The 17,230-nt window shown below is 46.4% G+C and overlaps 1 protein-coding gene and 1 long non-coding RNA gene across 3 annotated transcripts in view; one reads left to right on the forward strand and one right to left on the reverse strand.

Annotated features, from left to right (window-relative positions):
• Positions 1-17,230, forward strand: part of TRAK1 (trafficking kinesin protein 1) — a 289,447-nt gene that overhangs the window by 1,506 nt on the left and 270,711 nt on the right. The window lies entirely within an intron of this gene.
• LOC148128892 (uncharacterized) lies at positions 12,281-12,626 on the reverse strand. Its single transcript, XR_015745609.1, has 2 exons — positions 12,591-12,626; positions 12,281-12,399 (listed from the first exon to the last, which is right to left on the reverse strand). It is a non-coding gene; the product is annotated as an uncharacterized LOC148128892 (long non-coding RNA).

The following is a 17,230-nucleotide window of genomic DNA, read 5'->3' on the forward strand; positions in this document are numbered from 1 at the left end:
TCCCACAGGAAAAAAAACCACACCCACAAAACCTGGGTGGGCGTGGTTGACTTGATGTTACTCACACCCACCCAGTCACATGAATCACTAGCCATGCCTACTCAGCCACAAAACCCTTCTCTATGTCTCTCTCTCCCCCTCTCCTTCTCTATCTTCCACCGTCTCCCACTTCTCTATGTCTCTCTCCCCTTCTCTCTATATATCTCTCTTTGTATCTCTCTCCCCCTCTCCATATCTTCCCCCCTCCCCCCCTCTTTCTGAATCTCTTTCCCCCTTCCTTTGTATCTCTATTTCTCTCCCCCTCTGTGTGTGTCTCTTTCCCTCTGTATTTCTCTCTCCATATTTCTCTGTCTCCCCTCTATCTTTCTCTCCTCTTCCCCCTCTCTCTGTATCTCCCCGTATATCTCTCTGTGTCTCTCCCTCTGTATCTCTCTATATCTTTTCCCCTCCCCCTCCTCTCTCCCCCTCTCTCTGTATATCTCTCTGTATCTCTCTCCCTATCTTCCCCTCTCTCCCCCTCTCTATCTCTCTTTCCTCCTTTCCCTATCTTCCTGTCTCTTCCCCTTTCTGTGTGTGTCTGTCTCTCTCCCCCTTCCCTTTGTGTGTGTCTCTCTGTCTCTCTGTGTGTGTTTCTCTCCCTCTCCCCCCTCCATATCTCTCTTTAGAGAGTGTGAGATACACACACACACACACAGAGTACAGAGAGAGTGGGAGACCCAACTGATGGGCGAGTGTCTTTATTTATTTAATTTATATTGCCGCCTATTTGCCTATGACGACTCGACGCAGCTTACACAATGTAAAACCATATTTAAAACAAAAAATAAAAAACAATAAAAACTAACAAAAAGAATCAAATAAATTAATAAAGTACAATAGAACAAAATCTGGAAAAAAAAATAAAAAATTAACCCCCCCCCTCCGACGACAGCAGATCATACTAGCCATTTGATGGGCTCCAACCCGCTCTGGGTTCCCCAGGCCCGCTGGCAAAACCAGTTCTTCAGTGTCTTCCGAAAAGTGCTAGAGTGGGGGCCATTCTAATATCTGGGGGAATGATATTCCGGAGAGAAGGAGCCACCACGGAGAAGGCCTTTCTTCTGGGTCCCACCAGGTGTACCTCCCTTAGGAATGGGACCTACAACATTCCCTGCCTCCCCCTTCTAATGGGTTGGGTAGATGTAACCAGCAAGAAATGTTTTCTCAGATAACCTGGACCCAAGCCATGAAGGGCTTTAAAGGTGACAACCAGTACCTTGAATTGCACCCAGAAGCAAATCGGCAACCAATGCAGCTCCTGCAGGAGAGGTGACGCATGTGCACACCGGGGTCTGCACAAAACCATGTGGGCCACTGCATTTTGCACCAACTGGAACTTTCGGATGCTCTTCAAGGGCAACCCCATGTAGAGCACGTTGCAGTAATCAAGACGGGAAGTGACTAGGGCATGAGTGACTGTGAGTAGGGGCTAACTGGTGCACAACCTGCAGTTGTGCAAAGGCCTTCCTGGCCACGACTGCCACCTGCTCTTCAAGCAGGAGTCGTGAGTCCAGGAAAACCCCTAGATTACACACAGGGTCTGTTCGGTGTAGTGCCACCTCACCCAAGACCAAAGGTGGCAATTCTCCCTGAGCCAACGAACCCCAAACCCAAAGCCACTTGTTCTTGCAAGGGTTTAGTTTCAACCCGTTGCTCTCCATCCACCCACTAACAGCCTCCAGGCACTGCAAGAGGGAGGACACAGCAACATTTAAATCACCACGGAACCAAGACATACAGCTGAATATCAGCATATTAGTGATACCTTAGTCCATGGTGACGGATGATCTCACTCAATGGCCTCATATAAATGTTGAACAGGAGCGTAAAGAGTATTGAGCCCTGCGGAACCACGTAAAGCAGTGGGCGAGGGCTGGTTGTCCAGCACGTCAATTGGCGAATCCACAGATGGGTTGACACATGCCTTTCTGCCCAGACACTGAGACCTTAATCTTTTACCATGCCCCTTGTCAACTGTCACTTTCCCCAGTTCATGACTCAGTCTTGCCGTAATGGGACATGGCAAAAGATTGGCTTGTAATTCTTTGGTCAGAAACACTGGATTTTCCAAATTAAATTCTTGTGCTGCAAGGTTTGATTCACAGTGCTTTTAAAGCGCTACAGAGGCTTTTTTTTCAGCTTCTCCTTTGATTGTCGCTTTCTCTCTAGCCACAGTTGGCTGCCAGCCTCACTGCTTTGAAGGGAGTATTTTCCCGCATGAGGGCAGCCTGCCGCTAACCCCGGCACTGCTGTTTGAAGTGCCGCAGCTGCTTCTCAGCTGTTTTTCAGATTTTTTAATCTCCCATCATGCGGCTTAGGGGTTTCTTCGTAATCTGCTTGTTTAAGCTCACTGGCTAACTGCCAAACCTCTCAAGGGACCCTCTGCTGTTGAAGTCCACCCGATCAGCTCTCCTTTATTTAGACAGCCTTGACAGACGCGTGGCTACAGGAGATGTGTACTGGCTTGCCACCACAGAGCCCACTTCAACTTAGCCCTATTTTAAAAGGAGCAACTGCCATTTAAGCCGGCAGCTGCCTGCTTTTGCAGGCAGATCAGCAGCTCCTTTTCTGGCTAAGAAAGCTGTCAAGATGGCTGAACAGTTTCTGTTGGCTGACAGCATGGCAGGGCAAGAAGCCTCTTCATCTGCTCCCAGCAAAAAGACCAGCTCCAGAAGAGGTAGATCAGCCAGCCTGGAGGCAGCTGAAAAAAATTAAGTCTAAGGCTATCTACTCAAGAAAACCATCAAGGGCTGAGGAGAAAGGTGCCAACAGAAGACAGAAGGCCCTGGAGAAGCTAATATCCAGAGTGCAAAATCAGGCTCAGCAGGAAAGTATTAACATCTTTTTCCTTGATGGAACTGTTAACACCCCCCCTTCCCCAAGCCAGCCTTGCAGGCTAGGGTTGCAGTTCCTATGAACTGGTCTCCAGAGAGTGATATGGAATAGTTTTCTATTTTTCCAATTGAAAGCCAGAATGAGGCAGAACAGTTTCCCCTTGACTGCATGGCAACATCAAAATTCCTCATTTCACAAGCTATCTCTCAGCCTCTACTTTCAACTTGGAGGACGCTCTGCTTTGATTACCGCTGAGCTTCCTCCACAACTGTCCCATCAGTACCTGTATCCCAGGGAGGCAGGGCGGGCACATGCGTCTACATCCCCTGCCTATTCCTTCAGAAGCAGGGCATCAGTATTAGAGGAGGTAGACTAGGTGGAGCAAGGGTTTTCAGACGATGACCTTGACCTTTCTCCTGATCTCCCCTTTCACTGACACTTCTGTCCAGCACTGTTTAAGTCCCTCCTCCATAAGGCCAGGGCCACGGCCCAAATGGGACTATTTTACCCACCTGTGGAACCTTTGAGTTCTCAGGTGTCAGATAAGGCTGTGTTCTCTGAACCTATTGTTATGCAGAAAAACATCCCCTACCCCAAACTATTTCTTGAGGTGATTCAGAGGCAGTGGAACCAGCCTGGCACATTCCCCAAACTGGGAGGAAATGACAGGAGATATTTTAACATGGCTCCCATTTTGTCTGACGCCTTAGAGTTACCTGCGTGGATGACCCTCTAGCCTTCCTTGTTTCTCCTTCAGCAGTCTCTGGAGACATCGCTGAGGCCTTGAAGGCCAAGGACAGAAAGGCAGAATTAAATTTCCGTCAAACCCACTTAGCTAATGCCTGGACAGTTAAGGAGGCCACTATCACCTCCTTTGTTAGGCCCTCCTTACTTTGGCTAAAGGAGTTGCAGGTGAGGATTCCTCCAAAGAAGACTTGAATTCACCAAGATATCAATAAGCTGGTGGCAGCAGCCAAGTTTTTGGCCGACTCCTCATTGCATGCTGCCAGGTTCTCCTCCAGGGCTCTTGCCTCCAACTTCACCTCCCGCTGCCTATTATGGCTTCGCCAATGGCAGGTGGATGCCAAAACCAAATGGAGATTGGCTTCTGCTTCCTACAGGGTTTCTCTCTCTTTGGAGAGGCCTTGAATCCATTCTTCATGGAGAACGAGGACAAGTGCAAGGTCCTGTACTCTGTCAATAGAGGGGCAGTTAGGCGGGCTTTCCCCTATGGAAGTCTGTTTTCCTTTCATCCGCCGGACAATGTTACTGACCATTCCCAGTTCCATCGCCCTTACCCTTCTAGATCTGACCGACAACTGGACAGATCTACCTTTAGGGATAGATACAGACAACAACAACAAACTCAGGCTAAGTGGCCCTTTCGTGGAGCAGGGGATGCCCCTTTTGCCACTTCAAGTGACTGCCAGAGCCCTCCCCCATTGGTGGGCATCTAACTTTATTTGCCCACTAGTGAGAGACAATCATAACAGATTTGTGGGTTCTGAACACCTTAAGATTTGGCTTAACTCTGGAATTTCTCTCCATTCCTCTGAGGCACTTCATCTGTTGCCCCTCCTCCATGAACCCCATCAAGAGAGATCTCATGGACAAGACAATTCAACATCACCTGGACATCCAGGCCATCAAGCTAGTTCCGGAAGATCAATGGGGGCACGGATTTTACTCGATCCTATTCCTAGTTTCAAAGTCCTCGGGGGTGTGTGTGTAGAGACCAATTCTAGACTTCAAAAGATTGAACGTCCATCTGACATACAAGAGGTTCAAAATGCATTCTCTGCAGTCAATCTTGGACAGCATCAGGATGGGCGACCTCCTGACCTCCATTGACTTGATGGAGGCATACCTCCACATCTCCATCCACCTCCGGCACCAATGGTACCTCAGGTTCTGTTGCTCGGGCCATCATTTCCAGTACAGAGTTCTGCCATTTGGTCTAGCCTCTGCCCCCAGGTCCTTCACAAAGGTCCTAGGCACTGGCCACGCACCTAAGAACAATCGCAGTGCGCCTCCAGTGGTACCTGGACAATATCCTCATCCTATCTTCCTTGTCTCTGCTATCTCAAAGGATCTGGAAACGACAATTTGTGTTCCTAAGGAACACAGATTTTCCATAAATTTTCAGAAAAGTCATCTGGTACCAACTACTTGACTGCTCCATTTAGGAGCAGTGATAGACACCAGGCTGTGCGAGGTCTATCTTTCCCAGGAGCGACAGGACAGTATCAAGTCCTTAGTCACCCAAATCAGAATGGAACGTCTTGTTCCATTGGTCAGTTTCAGCTCCTGGGAAAGATGATCTCGTGCATAGCCATTGAACCTTGGGCCCAATTGCACCTAAGAACTCTGCAATGGTTCCTGCTACCATTCCAGAGAGCAGAGGGCAGCAATTCCATCGACAAGGTCAGGGTATCGTTAGAGACACTCAGGTCCCTCAGGTGGTGGGTGTCCCCAGCAATAGCCAGGGGAACTTTGTACAAGGAGCCCAGATGCCTGACCTTTACTTCAGATGCCAGCCTATTCGGATGGGGAGTCCATCTTCAGCAACAGCTGGCTCAAGGACAATGGTCTCAGACAGACTTCAAGAACAACATTAACTGGCTGGAGCTCTGAGCAATCCACTTCGCCCTTCGACACTTCCAGGCCACGGTAGAGGGATAACATTTACTGACCTTGACAGACAATGTGGCCACAAAAGCACATATCAATTGCCAAAGGGGCATCCATTCGAGGTCTCTCATGCATGAGATGGACCAACTATTTCTCTGGGCAGAGGCTCACCTGAGTTCCATCAAGGTGGAACACATCTCGGGGGCAACAAACGTGCAGGTGGACTTTCTCAGCCAGAGCATGGTGGACCACTCTGAGTGGCGGCTGCACCCGGACATCTTCCAGGAACTTGGCCGCCCGGTCCTGGGTTTGTTCGCTACCACGATGAACTCGCAACTGCCCAGATACTTCATGAGATTTCCAACATGGGGAGCAGAGGGAATCAACGCCCTCCGTTGCCCATGGCCCTATTGTATGCATTCCCTTCTCTTCCCTTCCCATCATACCAGGAGGGATCAGGAAATTTTTAGTAGAACAGGCAGAGATTTTACTCATTACACCCCATTGGCCCAGACAGCCATGGTATGCAGACCTCATCAGTCTCTCTGTGTCCCGGCCTTGAAGAATCCCTTGGGACAGGGTCTCTCTCAGCCAGGGGGTCTTGGTCCACCTGGAGCCTCAGTGGCTCCAACTGACTGCCTGGCACTTGAGAGGTGGATCCTGACGAGAGACAACTTTTCAAGAAAGGTGATACAAATGATGCATACTTTTTGCAAGAGGGTCTAGACAAGGGGTTAGCCCCCTAACACTATCCAAAGACAGGTCACCGCCTTGTCTTCGGTGTTGACTTATGGGGACTTGGACACACAGGGCACCATCCAGTAGTGCACTACTTTCTGGGGGAGGGGTTTAATTTCAATCCATCTGTTGTACACAAGTATCCAATTTGGGACTTGTCTAAAGTTTTAAATGCCCTTACCGTGCCACCTTTCGAGCCTCTCAGGTCTATGAGTCTGCAATATCTGTCATTTAAAGTCGTCTTCTTAGTGGCTATCACTTCGGCCAGGTGAATTTTGGAATTTGGTACTCTCTCCATAAGTGAGGAACTCTGCACCTTCCATGCAGACCGGGTGATTCTGCATCTTGATCCTTCCTTCGTCCCCAAGATCAAGTCCTGGTTCCATCTGGCCCAGGAGATAGTCCTGCCAAACTTCTGTCCAGGTCCTTCTCTTCCGCTGGAAAGTGTTGACACACTCCGGACATAAGGAGTCTCTACGTAGATACATAAAACAGACTTTGCCTCACCATAAATCCGAATCATTGTTTGACTCATTCCAACCTTCCTCTCTAGGTTCAAAGGTCACTTCATTGACCATAGGCCGTTGGATAAGGGCATATATTGCAAAGGCCTACAAGACACAGTCTATTCTGGTTCCCAGACGATTAACTGCCCACTCTACTCAAAGTGCTGTGACTACAGTCGCACGAGCGATGCAGGTTTCGATTGAAGAGATCTGCAGAATGGCCACATGGTCCTCACCATCTCCCTTTGTGTGCCACTATAAATTTGACTTAACTTTCGCCTTGGCTGAGGCTACCTTTGGTAGAAGGGTGTTTCAGTGAGTGCATGTAACTAGGGGGATTCAGGACCACAACAATTCCCGCCCATAGGGACAGCCAGGCTTTGGTATGTCCCATCTGTGGATTCTCCAATCGACATGCTGGAGAAAGAGTGTTGTCTTACCTGAACGCTTCTTCTCAGCATATTGATGGAGAATCCACTCCCTCCCTTGGAGGTAGTCAGGTCCCTTGTCCAGTACAGGAACAGTGAAAGGGCCAATGCCATCAAAGAGTCCTTCAGATGAACATGCCCTCATCGTGAACTGGGGAAAGTGACAGTTGACAAGGGGCACGGTAAAAGTTTAAGGACTCAGTCTCCAGGCAGAAAGGCATGTGTCAACCCATCCATGGATTCTCCATCGCCGTGCTGAGAAGAAGTATTCAGGTAAGACAACGCTCTATCTCTCCCCTCCTATGAACTGACTGAGAGTGGCCACAGAGGAAGGAAGTGAACCAAGAAAGCACAAGGCCTCCCACTCCCATCCCCCAAAGCTGCCCCAGGAGAATCTCATAGTCAATAGTATCAAAAGCCACCGAGAGGTCAAGTAGAGCAAGGATGGATGCACTACCCCATCCCGCTCCCACCAGAGACAATCCAAAAGTGCAACTGATGCTGTTTCTGTCCCAAATCTAGGCCTGAATCCTGACTGATAGGGGTCGAGATAATGCATTCCATCCAGAAACCCCTGGAGCTGCCGCGCAACCACCTTCTCAACAACCTTCCCCAAAAAGGGAAGATTGGAGGTAGGTAGGAAATTATCCAACTGGGTGGAGTCCAGCAATGGTTTCTTAAGAAGAGGGCGTACCACAGCCTCTTTAAAGTGCTGGGGCACCACCCCCTTCTGTAGAGAGGCATCACCGCCAGAGTCTACCTGCTTGTCACCTCCTGGGAAGCTTTCACAAGCTAGGAAGGACATGGGTTTAAAACACAGGTGCTTGTGTGCATACTTCCTAGGATCCTGTCCACTTCCTCAGGAGCAACAGGGTCAAACCGTTCCCAGATAACAGGGCAAGAACTAAGTCGAGCAATGTTGTCTTCCAGAAAATCCGCAAATTCCTCAGTGCGCCCCTTCAGGTAGACCTCAATCTCCTCCTTCCCTAGGAGGAGACAGCTTACCTTAAAGAGGGTTGCTGGGTGATTATCTGCAGACACAATTAGTGTGAAGAAGTATTTATACTTCACCACACGAATCACTACAAGGTAGGCCTTAGTAGCAGCTCTTACCCATGTTAGATCTATTACTATTCGGGATCCTGATAATATGGGACAGGCCCATGGAAGTCATAGTTTCCATGAAATCTTGGGCTACCTCCGTCCCCACCCCCAGAGACGACAGGTTGAAATCCCCCAGAACTATAACTGGGGAATTCGACCACCAGCCCTGCAGCGAGGTCAAGGAGCCCAGGTAGGGAAGCTGCCACTCAGCAGAGAGGCTGGTACAGCAGCAGCAATCCCACCTGATCCCTTGAGCCCAATTTAAGAAAAAGGGTCTCACAGCCGGGCACTTGTTGAACAGTGGCTCTGGAGGCTGCTAGAGATTCTCTGATAACAATAGCCACACCTCCTCCCTAGCTCTGAGGTCTAGACTGGTGACATGCTCAATAACCCTTTGGGCACATTTCTACAAGGGGAACGCCTCCCTCTGAGCCCAGCCAGGTCTCAGTTATACAAGCCAGATCAGCCTTCTCTTCGAGGATCAAATCAGCAATAAGGCTAGCCATATTGCAGGGTGATCTCACATTTAAAAGCAGTCTAAGACCACCACAGATCTGCTGACCAGGAAAATGAGATGAGTGCAATGGGAGAGGAACATGAGATCGGTACTAAACATTTGAGGTCGTGTTCCCCGTGCCTGCCCTCTCCCTTGTCTCCCGTATCTCCTGTTACCCAACACCACTGAAATAGGACTCCTCCTCTGCCTTCCCTGAGAACCATTTCATCCCCCATCCCCAACATTCTTCTTTAAAAAGCGGGAAAGAAGATAAAAACCGCTACTCCCACTGACAGACTGTTGGGGGCAAAGTGAGCCTTACAGGCACTATAGCATTTGCTCTCAGTGCCCTCAAACTCACACCATCCCTTATTGCTGCAGAGTGGTCAAATCCAGCCCCCCTTATCTCCCAACACACTCAGAATACATCCACCCGATGCAGCACCCTACCCAGTTGCTCTAACCCACCAAGCAGGGAACCATCCTCCTCCCCCAACTCTCACCTGGGGAAAAGGAACCAACATACTCTCATTCAACTTTCTCCCCCGCTCCAGGATCCCCCAAGCAACCCTCCTAGGCCTGACCACAGAATACCCACAAAACCACAGAAGCAAGACTGCAAAAGATAGCCAGAAAAAAATAGCCAGAAAGCCCTGCTATGCTGCATTGGAAATTTAGCAGCTTTGTAGTCCTAGAATGTCTCATGAAGTTCACAGTTCCAAGGGGATTTCCAAACCCAGAGCACTTGAGTACGAGTCATCACCCTGGCCCTGGAAGGAGTGGCAGCCCAGTGGATGGTAACTCTCCAAAATGCCAATGCCCCAGAGCTGTAGAACTTTGGGTGCTTCTTGATGGCTCTCGGCCATCATTTTGAGGACCCCTAGCAAATCGAAATGCCCACAACTGTATCAGAACCATGAAGCACTGCCACCGGCTGAATACACCAAGGAATTCTGAGACCTCACCTGCCATGTAGACTGGTCAGAAGACATCTTAGTGAGTTGATTCAAGGATGGGCTGAATGACAACCTCTACCACACCTGCCTAGCCCAAGGGGCTCCAAACTGCCTCCATGACTGGTACATTCTGGCTGAAGAGGTGGAGATTGACTTGGTCAGAAACTGGTGGGTAAAATATGGAAGAGATCCCCACCCCAGGGGAAACGAGAGCTGTTCAATCCTCAAACCACACTCTTGCTGTGACCAACTGCCTGTTTCAAGTGCGGGAAAGAAGGACATTGTGCAGCTGGGTGCCACTCAAAAACCCCCTGCTCGAAAGCCTGAGCACCTATTAAGTGGAAAGCCAATGAAAGCCACACCCCATAAAAAAGACACTGCACTGAGAAGCAGAGAGGCCATGGAGTTTCACCCCATAGGAAAACTGGGGAGGGAACTCCAGCCTAACCAGGAGAACACCTGGATCCGTTTGAAAGCGACTCTGAAGACGACCCACTGATAAGTGAACTGGTTGAACCGGTCATACTGCCCCTAACACTATTCATCTCCAGGTGGAAAAAGAGAATAAAGCTCTCGGCCATCCTGCACTTGGGGTGTACCTGATGCTCAATAAGCCCAACCTTGGTGGGGAAATTGGGCATTCACCTATGGAAGCTAAAGTTCCCCATCACATTCTGCCAACTACATGGGTCAGTTGCTGCGGTTGAGTGGGGAAACCAGCCACTTTTGCCAAAGAACCCTTGGAAATAGCCACGGAGACTCATGATAAGAGACTCACATTCATTGTGGCACTCGGAATGGAGTTGCCACTAGTCCTGGGACTCACCTGGCTGAAGAGATGGAACACCAGAGTAAACTGGAAAGAGGGGACCCTAAAATTTCAGTGCGGAGTGACCAGACCAGATGACCAAAGTGAGCAACTGGGAGTAAATCCAAGGAAAGAAACAATCATAGCTGGGAGGGCCGAGCCATGGACTTGACTGAGGGGTTCAGCGAAGAAAGCTCTGATGAGCTCCCCCCACCATCACCCCACAGACTGTACCATTGAGATATTCCCAGGGGCTAAGCTACCAAAGCCAAAGATGTATAGCGTGTCCCCAAAGAACTTGAGGAACTGCGAGCTTTTATAGACAAAAATCTGGCCTAGGGGTTCATCCAACCAGCACGACCCAAAATTGCTGCACCAGTGCTGTTCTGAGAGAAGGATGGGTCTTTGCGCGTATGTGTAGACTATAGAAATCAACACAGTAAGCATGGAAAACGTGTACCCCTTCCTCTAATGAAAGATATGCTAGCTAGCCCATCTCTCAAAGGGGAAAATTTTCTCAAAAAGAGGGAAGCCTATTACAGAGTCAGGATTAGGGAAGGGGACAAATGGAAAACAGCTTTTAATACATCCTTAGGGTGTTCCAGTTCAAAGTGCTCTCATTTGGACTACAGGGTGCCCTTGCAGTTTTTATGCAACTTATAAATAAAGTGCTTCATGAGCACCTATGCAAAGGAGTTTTGGTGTACTTAGATAACATTTTAATATACACCAAAACTAAAGCTGAGAATGTGAAGTTTCTCTGAGCAGTCCTGAACAAACTGCATTGCAAAGCTTTACGCAAGCCTATCTTTGTGCTTTGCAAATGGACTATACCTCTGAAAAGAAGCTGGCTTACTTTTTGTAATATATTTTCTTAATTGGGACTTCACAAACCTTCAATTAATTCCCCTTCAAATTGTACAATACTTCTTTAAAGAGTCACAGCTTCTATCTGATGAAGAAATTAATTTTAAAATTATGCTCAAAACAAATTTAAAAATATCACATCCTTTCATTTTTATTTTCTGCATTAAAAGTTTGTGCTGGTATATTTCTTTCCACTGAATTCCAGCGTAGGAAATAATGTAGAAATAATACGTTTCACATGGTTGAATCTTTTTGATATACTTTTATTGGAATAGTCTTTTAAAGTATTGATTTGTGAGACATCTCTTAGGAATGTTTTTTAATATGAATTCTGCATAAATTAAAATGTACTAATTCTGGAATTCTGGAAAAGAAATACCTCTTTCTCCTAGATCAGTGGTCCTCAACTTTCTGCTTCCATGGGAATTCTAGGCTTCCGGTTTTGCGTGGCTTTGGCGGCAGCAGGAATTTGCGACTCTCTGTGATTCCTGCTGCGCTTGCCGCCAAGGTGCCCCTGATCCAAATGGGTCTGGGGGATATGGCTGCCCTGTAGAGGCAGCCGAAAGAGGGGATCCGGACGGGTTTGGGGGTGTCGCAGACCCCCTCCTCAGCTGGAAAAACCCCTTTTTCCCAAGGTGGTGGAGCGGCGGTCTGTAATGGCCGCCACAAAGAAGCCTGCAGCCGGGTAAGATTTGTGCTGGAGGAAGCAGGAGAAGTGAAAGTGCTGGCTGAGCCAGGACAATAACAACTCTTAAATACCCTGGAAACTGAATTGCTTGAATTGCCTGAAGGATACATTGTTTCCCAAAGAAGATTGGAAAGCGGCGGAGAAAGCTGTCAAGGGAAAGTTTTTTTTTCTTCACTCTCCCTCCCCATAGAAATAGCAGACGGAGATCTGGAAAATCTACTTGGGTACCGAAGGTAATTCAATTTGAAATTTAAAGCCAAGGGATAAAGGATTTCTGGACATTGGATTTAAAAACTTAAAATTCTTTCTATTTTTTACAAGGGGAAGGGAAGAGATAAAGACTTATTATAAGACTGTACTGAAGGAGACTGCTTTGAGCCTATAAGAACAGGATTAAAAGGCATTAAGACTTCTAGAAGATCATCTTGGAATTGTGTATTTGAATTCTACCCTAGGAGGTGAAAATATAGAAAAAAGAAAGTGCTAAATGAAACTGTTTGCTCTGATTTGGTTTGCTTTGTGACTTTGAGATTTCTGTGAATTTTTTGTTAAAAAAGGGGGGAACTAAAGACATTAGGGTTGCTTCAAAAGAAAGAAAGAAAAAATGGCATTATCTTTTGAAGGACTACAAATGGAATTTCAAAGACTGAAAAAAAGAAGATAAGGGCTCTTCTGGATCTATCTTTCACTTTTTAGAAATGGTGATTTCTACCTATCGAGAAATACGACAAACGACAGGAAGACTGGGATGAAGGAGAAGAAGCCATCTTTAATGGACAAACACACTTAGTGGAGGAAGAAAAGCGGAAGGGGGGCAAGGAAAAGATGAACTTAGAACTTAAAAAGCAACCAAGAAAAAGAAAAATGAGATGAAAAAGCGATATGATGTCAGAAAGCAACAGAAAAGAGAATACAACAGAGAGGGAAGACTAAGAGAGTGAAATTGGAGAGATGGGGGTCAAAAAGTTAGAATGGAGAAGAAAGAAAGGGGAAAAGGAAAGAGAAGTCATAAAGGCATTAAACAAGATGCTAAAAAATGAATTTTTTTCAGAGATATGGGGTAAGATAATTTTATAAAAATGATTCTGCAAAAGTACATAAGAATGTATTGTAGACATTAGTATTTGAAGCTGAGTTAGAAAATTAGAATATTATATGATTTAAAAATGTACTAAAGGGAAGCCATGATTTAATTATAGAGTTTAATTTCTTATGAAATATTATCTTTATTGTTTAAGAATTAATAATAGAATCTAATTTCCTATGAAACATTGTTTTTACTATATTATAAATTTAATATTTCTTTTTTACTTTTTTTTAGTTTTATTATTACTTATCAAATTCAATATTATTTGTTTGTTTTATTATTTTGAAATGTAATACTTAGAATGTACGGAGCAGAATCAGTACGGAAAATATGTATTATTTTAAGTGTTATTTAGGGGGAAGATAAAAGTTGTCATACTTCAATCTGGGTTTACAGGAGAAATATTGTATTAGATAGAAAGGATAAGTAGGTGATTGAAAGAAAACCGACCAAAGATGCAAATATAATTATTTAATCGAGATGGAATAAATAAAATAGAATTAAAAGAATGAGTAGGAGAGAGAAAAATATATGGAAAATAGAGAATGCTAAATAAGATATGAGATAGTATATTAAGTGAGTATAAATTTTGATTGAAGTCTGTATAAAAAGAGTTAACTTGGGGTAAGCCGCCTTCCAAAAAGAAGTTTTATGTATTTATGTTTTGTGTAATGTTTGTTTATGTTTGACAGGATGTGGAAGAACACTAATGAAAATATATTCAATGAGTATATAATTTCAAGGCAGAAGAAATATGATTAAATAGAAGGAAAGGGAGTAATAAAGAGAAGTTTCGAAAAGATATGAAGTTGATTAGATAACATAAATATATATATTAAATTATAGAAGTGTGATAATTTGGAATTATCTTCTTTTTAAATAAAATGGTTTATTTGTTTCTTCTAGAAAAGATATTTTATGTTACTACATCCTATGCTTTGTTTGTGTGTGTAAAAAAAAACGAATAAAGTTTGTCCAAAAAAAACCAAAAAACTTTCTGCTTCCATGGACGGGCAGCAGTGTGGGGATGGGGAGATGGTTTTGCATTTGCAGCCTAGCTCCTGTGCATGCTCAAATGAGCCTTTGTGTGATTCCCCGTCACTTGCATGACTCGGTTCCCAATGTGCCATGCACTCCTGCCCAGAGTTGTGGGCCCCTGTTCTAGATGAGATAAAAATGTAGGAGTCAAGGGCATTTTAACATGTCGCACCCTATCCTTAATTTGTTTACTTAACTGGAACGTCTTTCAGAACATTATTTGAAAATTGAAAAATGAAGGGTATATTCTCCATTGAGTCGATGTGAGAATCCAGTTTGGGTAGTCTCTAGCCTCGTTGCTCTACAGACTTGAGTTGAATTCTGAGGACATGGCCCCCTGGTAATGATCCCCAGTTCTTTATTCAGTCTCAGCTCATTCAGACAACCCTAAAGGGCTCTGAATTGAGTTTTTGGAAGAATCATTCTACTCCCTGGATTTTCCTAGTGTATTGGTTTTTCAAACAGATTTAACAGCTGTCCAGCTTTGTTGGCTTAGCCACTTTTGGTTTTTTGCGTCTTGTATTTTCGCGCCTTTTTATTTTCCAGGAATTTTTTACTTTTGAACTGTTGACGTTTTTAGTGGTTTTTAAGTGAATTGAGGGCAGAGAGTGGCCCTGATAGCCCGTGTGGCAGGACTGGGGTCGGAGTCAGTGTCCGATACTTCAATCTGACTCCGAGGTTTTTCTGACAGCCATGACAATCGCGAATCGCATAGGACTGCCATTTTGACAGCAACAATCTCCAGTCCTTTTGGCAAGTCCTGCTCTAGACCAGGCTTGCCCTTTTGGGGGACTTTGATCTGGATATTGGATCTGTTTAACAGTTCCCCAGAGCACCATGGCAGCTGTGAGTCGCTTAAATCTGCCTATTCAATTGTGCAGCCAGCACAAAGCTCACAAGCTCTTGATCTGCCAGGGCTTGCTGCAGTTTTAAACAGTCCATTTTTCTTTCTGGGGCCTTTAAACTTGAGGAGGTGCACTGAATTAATTGCCAGCTTCTTTGGCTGCATTTGCTGCCTGAAGCTGTTGACAGGTGCTCCAGCCATTGCAACTGGCCTCAGGCTTTATTTTTTATTTTAATTTCCCTTCCCCCCTCTGTCACTGGCAGTTTTTTTTGGCACGCACAAGATGGCAGCTAGGGAGTTGGTCAGGAGATGATAGCACCTCAGCAGACTAGAGACTGAGCTGTCAAAGGCTCAGTGAAGCCCAGGTCAGCTGGTTTAGAGGCTGCAGCCAGGATTAGGGCCAGGGCTCTGGCTCCTAGAAAATCTTCTAGGGCAGAGGAGAAGCAGGCCACCCGAAGACAGCCTTGGATAAAGACTTCAATAAGGTTCTGAAGGTCTCCAAGATGGCTGACAGCAGCTCCATTTTGCATCAAATTCCTCATGAGGCCCTGCAGCAAGACCAATCTTCAGATACTAGGCAGTATTTGAGAGCCTGGTCACCAAGTGGCTCTATTGAACAAAATTTACAGGAAAACCTCCAAATTACTGCAGAGACTGGGGTTTCTATTTTTTACCAGTCAGAGAGGCTTGTGGCAGCTGGACCGGGAAGGCAGTGTTCCAATAGGGTAAGAGCAGATGCAACCTTCACCCCTACTGCAGCAGGGCTATGCCCAGAGGAGCTTCAGAGTCAGGAGATGCCCGCTTTTATGAGAGCCTGGATTTCACAAACCATCAGGCAGGAAATAGCAGATGCCACACTTATTGCAGCCAAGTTCTCTTCACGGGCCGTTGCCTCTTCTGTGACAACTCATAGGTTTCTTTGGCTATGCAATTGGCAAATGGACTCTAAGAATAAATGGAAGCTTGCTTCAGCTCCCTTTAAGGGGAAGAGGCTCTTTGGGGAGTCTCTGGAACCATTTTTAATGGAGACTAGAGACAAGCTCATGATATTCCCTTCCCAGGGGAGGCGGGTTGACTACTGGCTTTCAACCTATTTTAGGAGGCCCTCCTTTAGATAGGGGGAGGCTGGCACGAGCTTTCCCCATCAGAACAGGCCCCTAGACCTTCCCCTCATGTTGATAGACTGGCCTTTGGTGCCAGAGGCTGTCAGAGGCCAGGAGACAAAAGGTCCTTTTGTGGCACTGGTAGGCCTTCAGGCGGACCAAGTGTCATCAAGAATCTTTACCCCATAGGAGGCTGTCTGGGTCTCTTTGCATAGACATAGGAGGAGACCATGATGGACGCTTGGATCAGGAAAACCATTCAATCAGGGCTTTCCCTGGAATTTCTCCCCGAACAACCTTTATGTGCTGCCCTGTCTCCAGGGACCCTGCAAAGAGGGCCATCATGGAATCGGCAATCCAGCATTTGTTGGATATCCATGCCATCCAGCCGATTCCAAGAAACCAGAGGGGATGGGAGTTTTATTCAATTTTGTTTGTCATCCCAAAGGCCTCTGGGGTGGTGGTGAGTGATTCTCAAAGAGTCTCAACAGGCACCTGATATACAGAAGATTCATGATGCACTCCATTCAATCCTCGAGGGTATTCGGGAGGGAGACTTTTTGACTTTGGTAGACCTGATGGAGGCTTACCTCCATGTGCCCATCCATCCAAACCACCGCCAGTTCCTGGGGTTTTGCTATGGCAGCCACCACTTCCAATACAGAGCTCTTCCGTTTGGCCTCACATCAGCCCTACGGACATTTACCAAGCTTCTGGTGGCTGTGGCAGTATACCTCAGGACTATGCCCATCAGAATACAGTGCTACCTGTATGACATCCTGATCAAGTCCTCTTCCTGACCCAGGTGGAGGAGGATCTGATAACCATAATCAGGGTCCTTTGGGAGCACGGGTTCTTGATAAACCTGGACAAATGCCATCTAGTCCCATTGACTCATCTCTTACATTTGGGGGCAATTATAGACAAGTCTTCCTCCTCCAGGAGTGTTGGGACATCATCAAGGCTGTGACAGACCAGATTCTGTCCTCCAGAGGGGCCCCTCTCACCTTGCTGTCTCAGCTCCTGGGCAAAATGATCTCCTGTATTGGCATTGTTCCCTGG

This window comes from Notechis scutatus, chromosome Z (assembly GCF_049901735.1).
Source record: "Notechis scutatus isolate UNSWTSFEM ecotype Mainland chromosome Z, rNotScu1.2, whole genome shotgun sequence".
Taxonomy (NCBI): domain Eukaryota; kingdom Metazoa; phylum Chordata; class Lepidosauria; order Squamata; family Elapidae; genus Notechis; species Notechis scutatus.